This window comes from Esox lucius, chromosome 20 (genome assembly GCF_011004845.1).
Source record: "Esox lucius isolate fEsoLuc1 chromosome 20, fEsoLuc1.pri, whole genome shotgun sequence".
NCBI classification, from domain to species: Eukaryota; Metazoa; Chordata; class Actinopteri; order Esociformes; family Esocidae; genus Esox; species Esox lucius.
In genome coordinates, this window is record NC_047588.1 from 33,561,805 (window position 1) to 33,574,515 (window position 12,711).

General features: G+C 43.9%; 1 protein-coding gene across 5 annotated transcripts in view; it reads right to left on the bottom strand.

Moving 5' to 3' along the window:
* creb5b (cAMP responsive element binding protein 5b) overlaps positions 1 to 12,711 on the bottom strand; it is a 61,450-nt gene that overhangs the window by 31,210 nt on the left and 17,529 nt on the right. The gene's annotated exons all lie outside the window — the stretch shown is intronic.

Sequence of the window (12,711 nt, forward strand, 5' to 3'; positions counted from 1 at the left end):
AATTACACAGTGCTGTTGCAGGTGATAGTAGAATTATTTCACTGCCAAAACGAAATGTTTTTAGTCGCTTCCCAACAACAACATTTTTTTTTCAGTTTATTGAACTGGAAGAACCAACAGAACCAGACCGATCATCCCATACGTTTGCACTATCAAAACGTGTTCCCAAAAATATGGAAAAAGTCTTGTTCATCTAAATAAAACAATCGTAGTATAAAAACGCTATTACTTGATGTCAGTCTTTTAGAGCCTGTTTAGATGTGAAAACAATTAAATGTAATTAACATAAAGTAACACCCTTGTTGATACACTTGCAACGAGTTTCTCTCCGTAAAGCAACAAAATCATTCCACAAAGTCGTTTTACACCTCGGAAGCCATGAGGAGCATCGGTGGAAAAACTGTCGCACGTTAAATCTGAAAGTGATGTGTGACAATTGCAGATTTTTTTCGGTTCAAACTATTAAAAAAATATTTGCTGACACAATCAAGGGTAGTGTAGCTATCGCAGTCTAAAAACCTTCTTAGTAAAGGGTTCAGAGGGAGTACCGAAGGTGTTGGCAACAAGGCATTTATTGGGACACCCCTAACTTTGTTAAAAAACTTTTATTATAATGATAACGTATTTATTTCTCCTCTCCTCCCTTTCCCCAATCCTCCTCTCCTATCCTAGTGGACTCTGGACTCGGGTAGGACTGTGTCTAGCAGGTTTTTCTTTGTGACAAACAGACAGTATGTCTACAGTACTACAGTGCTGAGCCCCACACTGTGGCCCATTGTGCAACCCCCACCCTTACACACACACACACACACACACACGCGCACACACGCTCAAACAGGCACACTTAGGCATGCACACATACACAAAACTCAGGACACACACACTTTACAGAGAATGAGGACAACTGAGGCAAACTAGAAGGACCACAGGTTTACCAAACGTCACATTGTCTTTAAAATCTCATGTCTAAGCACTGAGATGGCAAAACATTACATTTAACGCAACTTTTACAAAATGTTTAGCAAGAGCAATAAGCTTTTTAAAAAACTCTTAATAGTCTAATTAATAGTCAATTTAAACATACCATTCATCATTAAAAATACCTGTAGTTTAATAGTTTATAAAAACTGACAACGAAGGGAACCAAACCAAAATGTTTATGCTTGGGCTGACTTCAGTGACATGTCTCTGCCTATGAGTGAACACACTGACTGACAGGCACCTACATCCACCAATGACCAGCCGGTTTAGGAGCATGCTGTCGGCTGTACGGAGCCTACACAATATGGAACAGGGCCTATTGCTCTTGACTGCGGTGACCCAACCGCCACACTATCCAGACCCCTCATTCTGGAGTTGGTGTGGGGGCATCATCTACACAACTGCCACCAAATATCTGCAACTAATACAGGATTCCAGTTAGCCTTCTGCATCCATCTCCTCTTACAGGTAGCTAACTTCCGCTAGCCTAACTTTCAACACCCATCTCCTCCTACAGTTGGTTAACATTAGCTAGCCTAGTCTTCTACACCCATCTCCTACTACAGTTGGTTAACATCAGCTAACCTAGTCTTCTACATCCATCTCCTACTACAGTTAACTTGCCACAGCCAGCCTAACCTTCTACACTGATATCCTTGTAAAGTTGACTAGCCTTAAGACAATAAGACAGTCACAGCTAGCCTTCTACATCCATCTCCTCCTACAGTGGGTTAACCTCAGCTGTGCATGTACAACTCCAGCTTTGTGGAACCATTCATCCATACTCAAGGCCTAATAACCATTACAATCAGAATCAATTCTGATTCTGCTACTCAACACTCACGAACAATCTTTATCTCAGGACATCTGTCAATTAACGCTAACCAGCAGCGTTTAGGTTAGCGACGCTAAATGGTTGAGTGTCATCGGCGGGCTGCTCCGTCCCAGCTGTGGCTGAGGTAATAACCCAGTGTAAGAGCGCAGCGCAAGAAAATGACGGCCAGATGGGGCTGTCACTGGGCAAACGTTCCCCCACCTGAACAAATACCTGGATTCTCCCAGACCTACATTTGTGCATTTACGCCCTAGACATTTGGATTACTGCACACACATGCACACAAACAGAACACACAGTTTTGAGGGGATAAACACACACACACACGCAGGACCATTTCAGTCCGGATAATATGTCATTTCTGTCCAACATCGCGATTTGTCACAATTACGATCATTCAGTAGAACGTGTGACATGGGTTGAGGGAATGAGCGAAACATTTCCACATGGGAAAAAGGTTGTAGGTACAATGAGGTTAATATAAGGCACACATTCAACATGTGTTGTGCTAGTGTGATTGGGTATGCCCCTTTGACAAAATGTCTGGAATTAATTTCCATAGTATTCCAGAACCAATCAGCATGTTCATACCAACTCTCTTCAACTCAGGGAGGCTTTCTGGGCGAGACAACACTACACTAAAAAATAAAAAACAGCCCCACTCATACAACTGTTTAATGTCTGTTGTTGTTCTTGAATGAAGTCATGTTTGGTTTAGAATCCAGTAAGAGAAGCTGCTGATTCTGCAATAGCTTAAAAGGAATCTAATAAAACAAACTTCCACAACTACTAACACCATTACTACTAACACCTCTGCTACTACTTCTACTACTACCACCATTACTACTAACAACATTACCACTAACACCTCCACTACTACTTCTACTGCCATCACCAAACCACTACCAACATTACTACTAACACCATTACTACTAACACCTTCACTAATACTTCTACTACTACCACCATTACTACTAACACCTCCACTACTACCACCATAACTACTACCACCATTACTACTAACACATCCACTACTACTTTTACTTCTACCACCATTACTAACACCAATACTAATAACACCTCCACTACTACTTCTACTACCACCAACAAACCACTACCACCACTACTACTTCTATTACTACCACCATTACTACTAACACCTCCACTACTACTTCTACTACTACCACCATTACTAATAACACCCTTACTACAAACACCTCCACTACAATTTCTACTACCACCACCAAACCACTACCACCATTACGACTAACACCTCCACTACTATATCTACAACTACCAACATTACTACTAACACCATTACTACTAACACCTCCACTACTACTTCTATTACCACCACCAAACCACTACCACCATTACTACTAAAACCTCCACCACTACTTCTACTACCACCACCAAACCACTACCACCATTACTAATAACACCTCCACTACTACTTCAACTACTACCACCATTACTACTAACACCTCCACTACTACTTCTACTACCAACACCAAACCACTACCACCATTATTACTAACACCATTACTACTAACACCTCCACTACAATTTCTACTACCACCACCAAACAACTACCACCATTACTACTAACACCTCCACCACTACTTCTACCACCAAACCAATACTACCATTACAACCACTACAACTACCAAACCAATACTACCATTACAACCACTACTACTACCAAACCAATACTACCATTACAACCACTACATGTACCAAACCAATACTACCATTACCATCACTACTACTACCACTAGTACCACTATTATTACAACCACTACCTCAACTAATACTACCACATCCAACACTACTACTACTACAACAGCACCACCAATACTACTACTACTAACTACACTGTAATCACCATTAGCACCACTACTACTATCACTACTACACCACCACTACTACTACTACTACTACTGCAATCACATTGTTGTCCAAAAAGGTGTTTGTACTGCGTTTGTACTGCTGTGTGTGTACGTGTGCATGTTTGTGTGTGTTTGGGTGTGTGTGTGTGCATGTGTGTGTGTGTGTTTGGGCGTGTATGTGTCTGTTTTAAGAGCACAGGGGACAGTTAAAGATCTTACTAAAGAAAAGAAAGGGGTCCTTTGAAGCAGGTTGCCCTTGCTGCTTCCTGTCTTCATGTCTGCCAGCAGATCTCCACCGTAGCCGACTCAGAGAGGCCTCTGGGAAACACACACCCTGCCACACCACTGGCCACACCACTGGCCACACCACTGGCCACACCACTGGCCACACCACTGGCCACACCAGCAAAACAAGAACCTCTACCTGCCAGGGCTCCTCCTGGAGCTAAACTCAGCTCGCTGTCTAAACGCTTTATAAAGGAAGACATTTTTTCTGTTAATTGCAGGCGTGCAGCTGGTAGACCTGTCGGAGTGACTGTGTGCATTGTGACTTTATGAGGGGCTAGTGTATGAGAGCATGGCGTGAAGTCTCTCCGTGTGTTTGTGTGTGTGTGTGAGTGTGTGTGTGTGAGTGACTGAGTGAGGGAGCGTGTGTATGCAGTCACCCTACACTCTCATGTTACTGAGTGCCTCCTTCCACCCCTACTCTCCTCCACCCATCCTCTTAACTCCACTCCCTCCGCTCCTCCAACTCTCCACTCCTCCACCCCTCTTCTCCTCCATCTCTCCTCCATATGTCTTCTACTCCAACTCTCCTCTTAGTCATATAGCAGATACACTCACCCGGGGTAACTTACTCAAACCATTAATTCTCATGACATCTCAATCCCTCCTCTCCCATAACCATCCTCTTGTTTTCACTCTATCCTTCCGTACTCTTCCCTTTCTGTTCTCCCCCTGTTCTATCTGTCCTCTCTCTCCTACCTCCCTTTCTGTTCACCCTGTTCTATCTGCCCTCTCTCTCCTACCTGCCTTTCTGTTCTCCCCCTGTTCTATCTGTTCTCTCTCTCCTACCTCCCTTTCTGTTCTCCCCCTGTTCTATCTGTCCTCTCTCTCCTAACCTCCCTTTCTGTTCTCCCCCTGTTCTATCTGTCCTCTCTCTCCTAACCTCCCTTTCTGTTCTCCCCCTGTTCTATCTGTCCTCTCTCTCCTACCTCCCTTTCTGTTCTCCCCCTGTTCTATCTGTCCTCTCTCTCCTACCTCCCTTTCTGTTCTCCCCCTGTTCTATCTGTCCTCTCTCTCCTACCTCCCTTTCTGTTCACCCTGTTCTATCTGTCCTCTCTCTCCTACCTCCCTTTCTGTTCTCCCCCTGTTCTATCTGTCCTCTCTCTCCTACCTCCCTTTCTGTTCTCCCCCTGTTCTATCTGTCCTCTCTCTCCTACCTCCCTTTCTGTTCTCCCCCTGTTCTATCTGTCCTCTATCTCTGCCTCTATTTCTCTCCACTCACTTTTCTATTTCAACCTTTGTTTATGTTACCAAAGCCAGTGGAAAATAAGAAAGAGAAAAAACATTGCTGTTTCAAAAGGATAAAGGCATTTCCAAGGCATTATATTATTAGCTATTTACAGTGTTGCAAATGGCTGAAGTATGAATGACAAGGGAAAATAAATAAACAGATGAATGTTGTTTATGTTTGTTAATGTTGGTGCCTTTTTAATCAAAGCAAAGGGTCACAAAACGTGGTCACACATCGCAATGTTTTGTTCAACAGAAATGGGAGTTAATTGATGTTCGACTTGTTTTAAAATTCATTGTGGGTCTGTGATCTGTGGCATACAGAGATTGTTTAGAAGATTACGAAGTGCAGCTCAGCTTCCACCTGATTTTGTGGGCAGTGTGCAAATAGCGTGTTTTTCTCAGGAGGCCTCTCTCGGTTGCAAGGCCATGCTCACTGTGTATGTGCACACATCAGTCATGCTGGTCAGGTATTCTGCCACATTGTACTCTCTGTTTAGGGCATGTTTGGGCTCCAACTTGCTTTTCAGTGTGTTAAATAGTTATCTTTATGATTTCTTAATATTTGTTTGGATCTATATGTGTTGCTGTTCTGTTTGGTTTTATGAACAGAGCCCATCCTGGTGTTGGTTTAGCAGGCTCTTCTCTAGGTTTATTCTCTTGCCCTCTTTTCCACTCACTCTCCCATCCTATATCTTCTCCCCTCTCTCACACATCTTCTCTCTTTTTCCTTCTTTTCTTTTCTCCTCTCTCACTCTTTCTCTCACATTTCCCCTCTCTCCTCCTCTCTCTTCTCCATCTCAGTGCACTTCATTTTGCTCTAACTGCAGGCAGTCTTTGCAGTGAAAAGCCTTTATAAGTCTGTCCAGACTCCTCACGGTGCATTCCTCTATATATGAGAGCAGACAAACACCATGAACTGTTGGGCCAAATCTACACGTCCCAGGGTCTGCACAGTCACACACACACACACACACACACACGTTCACACGTCGACCCATGTGGTATCAAGTCCCATCTCCAACTGAAACACTGGGGGGTTGAGGACAATGGGCCTGGCAGCTAGCCAAAAAGAGGGGAGAAGGGTTCGGGGGAGGGCAAGGGAGAGGGAGCGAGGGAGGGAGGGAAAGAGAAAAAGGGTGAGAGGGGGTGAGGAGAGAGAGAGAGGGAGAGATTCAGCCCACTGACTCATATCCTTCCCATCTGACTCTGCTCCAACAGTGATGTAATGCTCTTGGCTTCCCTCTCTCCCTCCCCCACCCACCACCCCTCCTTCCCTCCCTGCCTGCCCTCTAGCCTCTCTCCTCTCCTCCTTTTCTCTCCCTCCCTCCCTCCCTCCCTCTCGGTTCTTCCCTGATCTGACAGTGGTGTAGTCTCCTGAGCTGGGTGTAGTCACCGCTAACTCCGGTAGACACAGCAGCGTAAAACGTTCAAATGTAACCAAAACAGCCGAGGGCCAAGTTCCAGACGCTCGGGAGATGGTGGTGCGAGTCACCATGGGAACGGAGGTAAACACAGGGAGAAACAACGTCCTCAAACAGCTTGCAGCTGCCTGGCTCGCAAAGTAAACACTAGACAGGACCTGCCTCTGATTTACTGCCTTTAATCACTGGCTGGGAGGATAGAGCCCCAGGGTTTGGACCAAGGAAATAATACCAATCTGATCAAATAAATCAGTGCTAATGGCTTACAACACTGGCTGACTTTTATTAGCGGAGAGAAGAGTATAGAGAAGGTGGAGTAGAAGAGGAGAGGAGATGACAGGAGGAGGAAGAGGAGGAGCAGGAAGATGAAGAGCAGGAGGAGAGGAGGTACTCTAAATATCCCGACAGGTTCAATACGGATGGCTGATTCCAATTCTACCACTCATCCATCATCATTAGAGATTATTCTCTTCCTCCTCTCCTGATCCCTCTATCCCTCTCCTCTTCTTCTGATCCCTCTTTCCCTCTCCTCTTCTCCTGATCCCTCTATCCCTCACCTCTTCTGCTCCTGGTCCCTCTATCCCTCTCCTCTTCTCCTCCTGATCCCTCTATCCCTCTCCTCTTCTGCTCCTGGTCCCTCTATCCCTCTCCTCTTCTCCTCCTGATCCCTCTATCAATCTCCTCTTCTCCTCGTGATACCTCTTGTCCCCCCCCTCTCCTCCTCTCCTCCTGGTCCCTCTCCTCTTGGTCCCTCTCCTCCTGGTCCCTCTCCTCCTGGTCCCCTTCCTGTCCTGCATGCAGTGGTATTCACATGTTTCCCCAGAGTACGGGTATATCTAAGCGGTGTGTGTGTGTGTTGTAGAGGCCTGCATGTGTGGTGGCCCCGGGGCAGAGATGACAGAGGCCTGCTGGAATGAGAGGGAACAGGGCTTGGGCGTTCCTCTATTAAACCCACTGCAGTACACAATGAGCTCATCTTAATTCAGGTCAGATGTACATCCTGCTGCTTCTCCCTCTCATTTAGGCGGCCTTGTCTCCGATGCCGTGTCCCCCCCACTCCCTCCACCTCCCCCCCCCCCCCCCCCCGCCCTCTACTGTACCCCTCTCTTTCCCTCCCGTGCTGCGGTGGTACATCTTGAGGTCAGGTCGCCACACTAGTTTCACACCTCTGTGTCCGCAGGCCAGCAGCTGTCGAGGTCCTGACACGGGACAGCAGGGTCAGAAGGTCAACATGTGCGCTGTCTACGTCCCAAATGAAACTTTATATTGTTTACGCACTTAGGGCTCGGCTCAAAAGTAGTGTGCTATGTAAGGAATGGAAGGCTATGTAGAGTGTACCTTGCTCATGTTCTGTGGCAATTCAGTTCCCTTTCTGTGGCCTTATCTCCCGAGTGTGTAAATGCAAGCTAATTGTAACAGTAACACAGGAAGTGCAGTGGTGGCATCCAGGGGTCAGAGGTCACAAGGTCAGATGCTGGCCAAGGGAAACGTGCAAAGAACCAATGACATTAGTAACTGTGACCCCCGCCTCCCACCATTCTGCCCACACTCCGGAACCAACACACAGAATTGTGAGCAGGCTAACAATGGCTTCTGCTGTACTGTTCTACCTACTGACAGCTGTGTTTTAGGCCTTATACAATATAAGCGTCTGCTAACACTTATAGCTAGAATCTATTTTTGGAAAGAAACATGAATACCCATTGGTTCTTTCAAAATCAACTAGAGCCTCATGAGCTTTCTTCAACTGCTGTACTCTGTCAGGACCCCAAAATATACTTAAAATACTGTATTTAAAAACACTTGTGTTTACGCCAGTAGTTTTAAACAATGTAAATATTAACAAATAATGCATAGCCTGCATAAACATTATAATATTGATAAACACATTTTTAAATCCTTGATGTACTTTGCAGCCATATCTGTGTGTATCAAGTAGTAGTATTTCAGTCCGTTAGCTTTCTACTAAAAGAGAAGTGGGGTGATGTTTTGGTTATCGAACATTGGGACCTGGCCCATGCATTGTTAAGTAAACAATGAGAAAGAATGATTTTGGGTTTTGGAAATTGCACAATCACCGCCCCTAAACTTAATTCCTTCAATACTTTTATTTACATGAGGACAAGAGACAGAGATGGATGAAGTGAAGACACAGAGGTGAAGGGTGGAGACAGCAATTGAACCCTGAACCACAGTTCCGCACACCCTGAAGTGCTTTCAACAAGTTCCTTGTAAGTGAATCATTCTTCAAGCACCTTAACAGTTTACTCCTTAAATGTTGCCTGTCATGTTTCAACAGGCAATGGGATAATAAGAATTAGTAAACTACACCAGGCCTGATTACCAGTTTCATTAGCTGACATTCCCTGTCAGTGGAAAATTGTCAGGCGAAAAACGTGGGTACCAGGGCTAGGCTAGTCCAGCAAGGTTCTTGATTTAGAGAACTGCGCGGATGATTAAGAAACGATGAATACCTGATGAAAAAGGAACACACAATCAAATGATCATTCATTTGAACAGTTATGGTACCGGATGAGTGTACTTAGCACACATTCCTATTTAAAGATCTAGGAGCAGTTAGGGTTAACTGTCAGGGTTCTTCTCCTTGGGGGATTTTCTGGCCCAACGATCAGGTAAAAGACAGGCCGTGCTCTTAATGGGACTCCCTCACCTACATAATTAATAATGGTCCGACACCATGAGAAAACTGAGTACCTTCTTTTCTCATACCCAGCGTGATAAGGAAGACAATGTTAGCTTCTATTTCAGTAATGAACTTCCCTTTTTGAATCAGTAAGAGGCCGACCACAAGACTCTGATGCCTGTCCTGAACAAGAGGTGTGAACATGTACTTGCATCTGAAACTACATGGGAACGAAATGCTCACAGTCATTTCCTTTACTGCTCTTTACCTCATGTTGCACCCCATTTCATTTTGCAGAGATGCATGGTGACTAAAAAATCTGTCTATCATCTACTGAGCAGGTGATCATGACACTCTTAACCCTCTATTCCTTTGTAGTATGTACAGTACAGTAGTTTTACTGATATCCCTATGGAGGATTCCAGGAATAAGGGGGAAGAAGCAGGAATTGTCTTTTAGGAAACCAGGGAGTTTGTTGACAGACCTCAACAGACCAACTGTAGTTCTTAACAGACAAACAGACAGACCTCAACAGACCAACTTTAGTTCTTAACAGACCAACAGACAGACCTCAACAGACCAACTGTAGTTCTTAACAGACAAACAGACAGACCTCAACAGACCAACTTTAGTTCTTAACAGACCAAGAGACAGACCTCAACAGACCAACTGTAGTTCTTAACAGACCAAGAGACAGACCTCAACAGACCAACTGTAGTTCTTAACAGACTAACAGACAGACCTCAACAGACCAACTGTAGTTCTTAACAGACCAACAGACAGACCTCAACAGACCAACTGTAGTTCTTAACAGACCAACAGACAGACCTCAACAGACCAACTGTAGTTCTTAACAGACCAAGAGACAGACCTCAACAGACCAACCGTAGTTCTTAACAGACAAACAGACAGACCTCAACAGACCAACTGTAGCTCTTAACAGACCAACAAACAGACCTCAACAGACCAACTGTAGTTCTTAACAGACCAACAGACAGAACTCAACAGACCAAAAGTAGTTCTTAACAGACCAACAGACAGACCTAAACAGACCAACTGTAGTTCTTAACAGACAAACAGACAGATCTCAACAGACTAACTGTAGTACTTAACAGACCAAGAGACAGACCTCAACAGACCAACTTTAGTTCTTAACAGACCAAGAGACTCACAGAACATTTAAATTAAATTAAAAAAACTTCATGCCTCAAAAGATTACATTTAGACTTCAACAGACAAAGTTCGGGCCTCAACTGATTAATTTTAGACATCGACAGACAAACCTAAAACCACAACAGATCAACTTTGCATTTAGGAAAAAATAAATATGTATAAAAAATAAATGAAACCACATGAAACCTAAATATGGAATGGCACTGTGCAAATTTCATATAAAGTCACAGGAAGAAAACAAATTTACTGTTGAATTACTGAGGAAGTGAAAGGCAAAAGCATATCACTATCATACAATCTATTTAGCAAGCTTTCTAATTCTGAGTAAGTCTATCGAGGTTGTACTAGTTCAACAATGTGGAACTCACTGAAATAAAATGAGTATATTAGAATGTGAAAGCCATTAAAATAGAATGAATACATTTGAATGGCCAAATCTAGTCATTATATTTCTTCTGTATTGTTCAGTGGTAATAAAATTGATAGACCCTTCCCAAGAATCAGAAACCTTGATAATATAATCTAGCATTAAAATAATTTAAATGTAATTAACTCGTTCTAGTTCTCTAGCAGTAGTAATGATGGCTAAGCAAGTCCCTAGAACACCTGTTTAAAGAGGGGACTATAAATAACAATAAATCACTTTGTTATAAAAGAAAATTCATAACTCACATGGAAATGTTTGACAATGTTTCCCTTCTAGACCTATATTATTATTTTTTTTTGATTATCCTTAAAAAAAAATATAATCCTGGTGGAACAATTCTATGCCACAATTGAGGTGTAGTGTACAGAAATTAAAAAAGTATAATTTCACTGTGAAAATCATTAAAGAAAGGAAAAAACATTGAGCGAATGCATCACTAACTAGCCATGATTACAGCCAATTACAACATTTAACAAGAGGGAACCAAAACAAACAATAAGAACTTGTCTGAACCAGCTTGAATTCCTGTATACGGGAAAAAAACAAAGGACGGATTCCTGTGAATAAATGAATAAACCTTGCATCACATAACTCAAAGAGTAGCCAGTTGTTTCCAGGTTCAATGAGCTGCATGTGTGATGGAAGTTCATTAGGTTTCATTCATAATGTAGCCTACTCATCCAATCCTGCTGATATTGGTGCCAGTGCTTTTGTCCTACTCACACCCCTCCCTCATTCTGGGAGTCAAAAGGTTGAGGTCTCGCTGCAATGTTGTATCTATCTGGGTTGACTGGCTGTGTCTAACACATTTAGCCCTGACATAACTCAGGTCCAGATGTTTACAATTCAAAAGGCAGAGAGCATTGGACTACATTGGACAGCCTTCTGCCTTTGTGTGATATGAAAGCCGTGACATTATGATCTGCTTTGCGAAGGCCTGGTTTAACACTGCTGTGTGTCAGTGGTGCTCCCATAGCGATTCATCCCAGGGACCCTCCTGTCAGAGAGAAGAGAAAGTGAGAGAGTGGAGAGAAAGAGAGGGGGATAGAAAGAGAGAAGAAAGGAGGTAGAAGAAAAAGAGGGGGGGTGAAGGGAGGAATAGAGAGCGAGAGAGCGGGGGACGTTGTCCTCCTCGGGTTACAAAGCTGCAGACCCAGTTCAAACCTAAAGTAAATGGACTTGAGGAAAGCCAATCTTAATTGATTCCAAGCCTCAAAGCTCTTTAGTAAACATTGTGGAGCAATGAAAACGACTTGTTATCCTAATTCATTGGACGCTTCATGCCTCGCCCTCGGCAGAACTCAAAAACCAGATGGGGGCCAGGCCGGATAGGATTAGAACCGTTCTGCGCTGGCTTGTTGATTTCTCTTTCCTCGGCCAAATCTCTGCTTTCTGATGGAGTGAGGAAACGGTTTGAGGAGAGACGAGTGTGTCAAGAAGTTAGCCTCAGCAACAATAATGACAACAACAAGAATGAGGTTCAAGCTCAGGTTTCAACTGCAAACTAAAACATGGAACACACTGGTGAATAACTGCTGTACTGTACAGGAAATCGTATAAACAGCGCATCTATTTCCTATCAGACGTTCGACAGCAAGAGTCACTCGCAAACCGATCAGGTGTTACACACAGGACATCAAGGCAGTTTAAGGTGTCAGGCATACTTGTGGAACCCATTCACCTCCAGTGCCTTCATCTGTTGTGATGACACAACACCGTGTCTGTGTATGTTGCCTTGCCAACCTTTGTGTACTGTTAGCCTAGCAGAGTAGCAGCCACGGTGGGAACAGGAAGTTCCTGTGGAGAGACCCCATGCACAGAGG